The following is a 7,032-nucleotide window of genomic DNA, read 5'->3' on the forward strand; positions in this document are numbered from 1 at the left end:
AGCCTGATACATAACATATGACAACCATAAATGGCTCTGCGTTGTGGCTAATCTAAAGCAGCAATGAAAAGAGAAGATACAAAAGATAGACAGGAAATGTGAGCAATGCATGAAAACCTATGGAATCCAGCAGACTAGCCTGTACTGGGTCTAGTACTCATTTTTTTCAAAATGTACAAAGAAAGAATCAAGGGGAAAATAGGATACATAAACTAGAAATACAGTTGTGTGTTGTTTGGGGGTCTTGTTTATATGTTTATTTGTTTTGCATTCGAGAACAAGTTGGGTTGCAGAAAAGATGATGTGATAGTGGTTTGAGCAGCAGTCCAAATACAAATCAGGCACAAAACAGGTATAAACAAAACCTGCAAGTTCTTGAGGGTTACATGAATCCAATTCTACAATGTTTCTTTGCCAACAGCAGGAGGAGCCTGTATTTAATTGACATTCTCCTTCTCTTCCTCAGCATCTTGGGGCACTTTTTCTATCTAACACTGCTAAAAAATAGGGCATCTCATATCACTAGACGGGAATCCTAGAATCACTGTAGGGAAGCCTGCGATGGATGTCTTCCATTTTAGATTTGTAGGGCATGCTACCTCACAGTCCTACAAGATTTGCCAGGTCAAGTTCACTCACCATTCTAACAAGTGAAAATATAAGCCATATCATCAATATATCACACAGGTATTTCTTTAGGAATGTGCTGCCACAAAGGCACTGAGAGTATCAAGTTATTGCATATATCTTTTCCATAACTACTAATTTTAGAGTGTGAAACAGCCTATATATACCTCTGTATGTGTGTGAGCATGTGTGCACATATGTGTAGATGATGAGTTTATTAGCAAGGAGACTTCTGCAGAATTGCAATGCATTTTTCCTGCATGTCATCCCTGCATGGAACTGCCAGCAATGACACTGGAAATTCTAGACAAAGACCAGACACTGGTGCCACCATTTAGAGGTACTAGAAAAGAAGAATTAATTCTTTGATTGTGAGTGGCAGAGAAGTTTTGCTTCATTCCTTGTTAGACTTCTTTTCCACTTGGAAATGATCTGGAAAAGTGCAGTGGATATAGCCAAGGGAGTGCCTGTGTTTACATTTGTAGCTGTTCTTGGGCACATACAGCAATAAATTATTCTAACTTAAAGAAGGGCCTTCTGACAGCTTTAAAATTATGATTTAGCTCTACAAAGGAAACATACGAACACAATGCTTCCCATGTTAGATCAGCCAAAACTCCATCTCTTTTTGCATGAAGATCCTGCCTCACATAGCTATGCATAGATCCTTATATGGCTTGAGAATGAAGAGGAATTTCAGACTCTATTTTTAGCTGTGCCATAGTTCTACCTTTTTTTTTTTTTTTTTTTTTTTTTAATTTTGCAGTCATGTCTCTAGAGCTCAGCTCCTTGCAGTGACGACCTTTCCTCTAGGATCTCAAACACTTTTCAAACATTATCTGACTAAACCTTCCAGGGAAGTATTACTCCAGTAGACAAGAGAAATATTAGACAAGGTCTACAGAAAAGTAGGGAAGGACACAGAGATTTTAACAAATGAAAGGAAGGTCATAGAGAATCAGTGCTCATGAACACACCCAGGCCTCAGGTTTGTCTGGAGCCAGGTTGCATTTATTTTTAAACCCTGCATTATTACAGACTGAAAGTCAGGATTTATAAATTTCCAGAAGACATGCAGTTCATTGGCTAATACAAATAATTTTATAAGTCTTCTTCCTATCATTATGAAGTACACACTAAATATACAGATGCAGACAAAGTGTCCCAAGGACAGGTAAAGAAGCAGCAGAATATGCAGAGGAAAGATGTTCTTCCTTGCTGTCTTGTTCTCTTTTTTCAGCTTCCTTTGGTAGTTTTAACAATAGCCCCAAACAGGCCACAAGCTTTTGCAACACCTTATTATACCACCTTAGCAACACATTTCCAGAACAAAATCTACCTTGCAAGTAATTTTGTGGTTTGGCATCAAAAGAAGGAAAAGACCTGTTAGATATTAAACCTCCAGGCATGGAGTGACTCAAGGGGAAATGTTCAGAGAACCCTGCATCACACCTCACCATAGATGCTTAATTCTTAGTGGTGAAGAGTCTCATTTGGATGCTTTTTCACAGCTTTCTCACTACAATGAAAAACAGACGCTCATTAATTTACAGTGACACCCAAGATGTCTCTATACTATTCAGTGAGAAATACTTCCAAATACACATTTGGTATAAATTTAATAATACAAATATTGTTAGATTTTTTAAAATTCTCCTATAAAAATACTGAATTACATTTTTTAAGTGACTCACAGTTTATTTCTGAGTATACAGTCTGGGGTGACTTGAGAGTCCCTTCTTTTCACAAAATGCCTAGCTTCTATTTTCTGAAAATCAGGCCAAGATATAGTGTGGAAAAATGAGCATTCACAAATGGAAGCATCCCAAAGCAACAGTAACTTCTGAACATGTTGACCACTGGGTAGTCAATACTGTAATAGGCCCAATTAGACTCATCACTGGAATACGGCTACCAAATGTAAAGGGAAGATCTAATGCTGCCCATGTACTACTCAGGACAGGATCTTCTGGACTGCATAGGTATGTGAGCAACACATATTTGTTTGCAAGCGCTGAGAATGCACAAGCAAAAGTCTTAGTGTGCAAATTAGTCATTGGGCAAGCCATTTTGTTGCCTTTATTTTCCCTCTCTTGGCCCATCAGTTCTCCTGAGTACTTGCCAATATCCGCTGAGCATTTCAGTAGATACTTCCCCTAAACTGCTTTGAAAAAACTGAAGTAGCTCAATTAGTCTTTGGGGTCCTTAGCTTAATACAATATTGGTTATTTAGCATCCAGGTGATCAATATTCCTATGACAGAAAAGAGAATAATGTTACTTACTACTGATTGTATTATCCTCTCTGAGGGAAACTTATCACTGAAACATTCAGTTAAAAGTGTATATTCTCATCTTGGGTTCTCTGACCTCTCTGCTGATTTACTGCTTGTGCATCAATGAGTGTAGATGTGTCTACATTTGGTAGCTAAGGAAAGGATCAAGAAAAATATGTCCTTCCCATCAGTGCTAAGGGATGAATATGCCTCATGATCAGACCTTGAGTTGGAAGCTCCAGCTGTCTCTGCTGAGTAGAGATGATGGAAACTATATACTTTTTAAACGGTAGTTTCCTCCAGCTTTTAGAGCACATTCAGCAGTCCCATTCTTGGCTTATAATAGAGGAATGTCTCAGTGGAAATGGTGGAGAATCCCATCTAGGCATCTCATTCTGACCTGAAGAGATCTCTGACAGAAGACAGTGCTTAAGGATCACCCTCTCCTAGTTCTACTCTTGGACAATTTTGGGAGTGTCTGATCAGTCAGGATACATACATCCTTGAAACCAGTGGCACATTAGTGCATGATTCTACTAGTGCTACTGTGTTCTGCCCTGCCTGTCTCTAAATATGCAAAGACAATCAGGTCTTGGATATTGCCCCGTTCTTGGAAACTTTCCACCGACCTTCCTCCTTCTGTTTCTCAGAACGACTGGGCAGTCTGTGTCTGGATCCAGCCCTTAGTAGGACACCACTTCCAAGTTTGACCTCAATTTCCCAATCAACACCTTTCTCTGCCCAGGTATTAGCCTTCCTTTCTTCATTTCTTGCCTGGGCCCAATGTCATAGACCACCAGTGAAACACACCTGCTATTTGAAATCTGGTGTTCCATCAGACTGAGTGGAAGTTACCCAGCAAATAACAGCAGTGTCTGTCAACCACAGCAAAAGTATGGCTTGGTGCACTATTCCTCCTTATTCCTGTTCCTCCTACTGTGGGGTCAGTGGTTTACAGCTTATTAAAACTTTTATGTAATAAAACATTCAGTTTCTGTGTAGCCCTTAGTTTTGTCTGCATGCAGTGAAGCTTGTTTTTCATAATTTTCTCACTGGAGATTAGCATACTGAAGAATACACGTCAATCAAATGACCTACATTTTTAAAGAAACTCCTAAGGGTGAAGTGCTAAACTCCAGTTTAATTAGCAGACTTACACAGCTCTGTGATGAGGCTCCAAGGGGACGGGAGGAAAGGGAGCCCTTGTTTCTTGCCTCTGTCTAGACAGTGGCATTGAATCTTTTCCAAAAGCCTGATCCATAGCAGCCTCTTCACCGACATTTAGTTGAACAAACAATTTGCCATGGCCCTGTCAGTGTTTCCCCTGAGATATAAGAATTACAGAAAAAGGTGTTTGTTCAACATGCTGCACAAGGCATATGGCTTAGATGCAGTTAAAGCTACAACAAACACAGAAAGTTGCTCCACAGATCAGAACTCCCTGTTTTACAGTTCTACCTGCATCTTAACTGTACCTAGACACACACACAGAGCCCCAAAACATGTTCCAAATCCTAAAACTAAACACTAGACTGCTACTCCAGGTAACATTAGCAATATGGTCTTCCACCTTTAAATATTCATAAGACCATTGAGAAATGTCATTTTTTTTCATATGCTTGTCTGAAAGGCTCAGGCATCCACCAGTGCTTGTATCTGAGCAATACAGACAGCCATATGACACTCACAAATACACATTCCTAGTGTGGAGCTAAGCTGAAGAATGCACTGCTGTTCTCAGCTATAATTACCACAGTTGCAGTTCTTGTTGTCACCCTCATAGGTGTATTATCATCTAATATGAAGCTATAAGAACCTTACTAAATAATAGAAGCAGCAGGCAACAGAAGACCCAAAGCTGTTATTTCTGATAGCAGTGAGTCTAGAGTCCCAGATTCAAACTCTTCCTGGTAGCTGTGCTTCAAGTGTTGTCTCAGGCTTTAATTTCTATAACACAGTCACTCTTTGCTTGGGTATTTTCCTCATCTTTAAAAGTCTTGGTTCACATAACTTACACAAGCAAAATACCAATACTAGCTGAAGTTTCACTTGCACACAAAGAACAAGACTGAGTTTGAAACACATGATCCCTCTAAAACTGGTGTCAGCGAATGGTTTAATTTAGGCCAATCCCATCAATTTATATGTTTATTAGTTAGTTACCTCCTGGCTGTTGCAGGGTGTTGGATAGGATCAAACAGGGATTACTGAGATAGGATTTGAGATTTCTTCATGCTGCATTTTGATGCACTTTCCTCATGTTAGCTGAACTGAAGGTTTTAGCAAAGAGATTTCAGTGCCATACTCAAAATATGCATCAAAGACTATAAAGCAGGAAAATAAATTTTGCATTATCTTTGTATTGCATTGGTATCCAGGGATGTGGGCCCCACTTTAGGCACAAAGCCCTAAAATGCTTGGGAAGATTTACTGCATGAAATATAATCAGAATGCTACATGAAAGAAAATTGTCAGTGTTTTTCATGGATATAAGCATAAAACATTTAAATTGTGTAATTCAGTGATGGTTGTGTCTCCCAGGGTGGGCATAAGGTCTGACATGCTAGTGACAAAATTAGCCTTTGTAAGTCCCTGGAGGCCTGACCTTTGAAAGAAAACATTTATAAGCCAAATCAGTTATTGCAGTGGCACTAGAAAATAGTTTTTCATGTTATTAATTACAAAAAGTATTGTACCCATACCAGAGCAAACAAAAAACTCATCTGAACAGGCTGAGAATACTTATGTTAGTGCCTGTTCAGTTCCAGTGCTCTGTAGCAGATGTAAAGCAGCTGTGCTTTTCTGCTTGTGCGCCAAGAACGTGACTAGAATGGTTTAACCAGAGAAACCCAGCTTCCCTCCTCCATATTTTCTCTTCCTCTTGGCACCGCCTTTTCATTCTTCTGCTCAATTGTTCCTTTAATCCATGAAAGCAGGGCAATGACGAAGGCTCTTTCATGTAGATCTCATTCACATTGGCAATGCCCTTGATCTCCTCTACTCCCTTCCTGAAGCACATCATAGTTTGTGGCTTTTGCTCTTTCACTATTGATCTTGAGTGTGGTACAGGCTGTTGGGAGCATTTTGTGGCCTGTGGTGTGGTACATACAGAAAAGGCAGTCTGAGGACTTTTCCAGGCTGCCTGTGACTGAGAGGACTGAAAGGGATGGATTCAGGCTGATGCCTTTCTGTAACTGTAGCTGTATTAAAATCTACTTGAGGGGATTTACTGAGTAGAGCCAGAAGCTGCTAAGACGAGTTTAACATGAACATCGATCACTTAGTGACTGTAGTCCTTTATTACTCTGATCCATACCAGACCTACTCCTTGAAGAATAATTCAAGCTAAACTGCCCAGAGACTAGCTTACCCCAGATCTTCTCTGAGCCTGGTACTATGTTCTACATGAATTTTCCTTCAGAAATCGCCTCTCTGTAACAAGCTTCCTCTCAAGGTCATGAGGACAGGGAAAGAGGGAAGCAAGCAGAGAAGTTTGCCCATGCTTTCTGTTATAAAAAGTAAAAGAATACCCAGACCATCAATATTTCAATACATCTTAATGGAAAGATACATGGAGCTCAGCTTTTGTCTTAGGCAGACTTCTGGCACATTTAGGCATATCTGTATGCACCCTGGTTTTCCTTCTGTAAGAGCCCATTTCCTAACTATCATCTGTCTCCGACATCTCATGTCCTGCATTTCTACACAGCAAGCAGGTCAGCTTCATTCAATAATACCTCCTTTACAAAGACATCCTATAGACAATCTGTGTACGCTTCTAAGAGAGCTTAGGGGAACATGTGTGCAGTGTGGGGTAACTAACATCAGTGCTGATGTCCACAGGTCCTAGTATCCTCTGATTTCCTCTTTTCCTCTTTCCTGTTTGTATTAATGCCATAGCTTGCTTTGATTTTAACAAATGCAAAGTAATTAATTCTTTGAATCAGCACAATCAGCAGGGCTGTTGCAAAACACTTTGATGCCCAGCCAGGCTGCCAGTTCAGTGTCAGGTCTCTCTCCTCCCAGATAAAACTGTGTGAGGGGTGGATTGGGTCCAGTGGAAGAGCATATAAGGATTTTATGGCTGACCCTGCTGATAACAGATATTTAAAATAATGTTCTTGATCCCA

This window comes from Athene noctua, chromosome 16 (assembly GCF_965140245.1).
Source record: "Athene noctua chromosome 16, bAthNoc1.hap1.1, whole genome shotgun sequence".
Classification (NCBI taxonomy): Eukaryota; Metazoa; Chordata; class Aves; order Strigiformes; family Strigidae; genus Athene; species Athene noctua.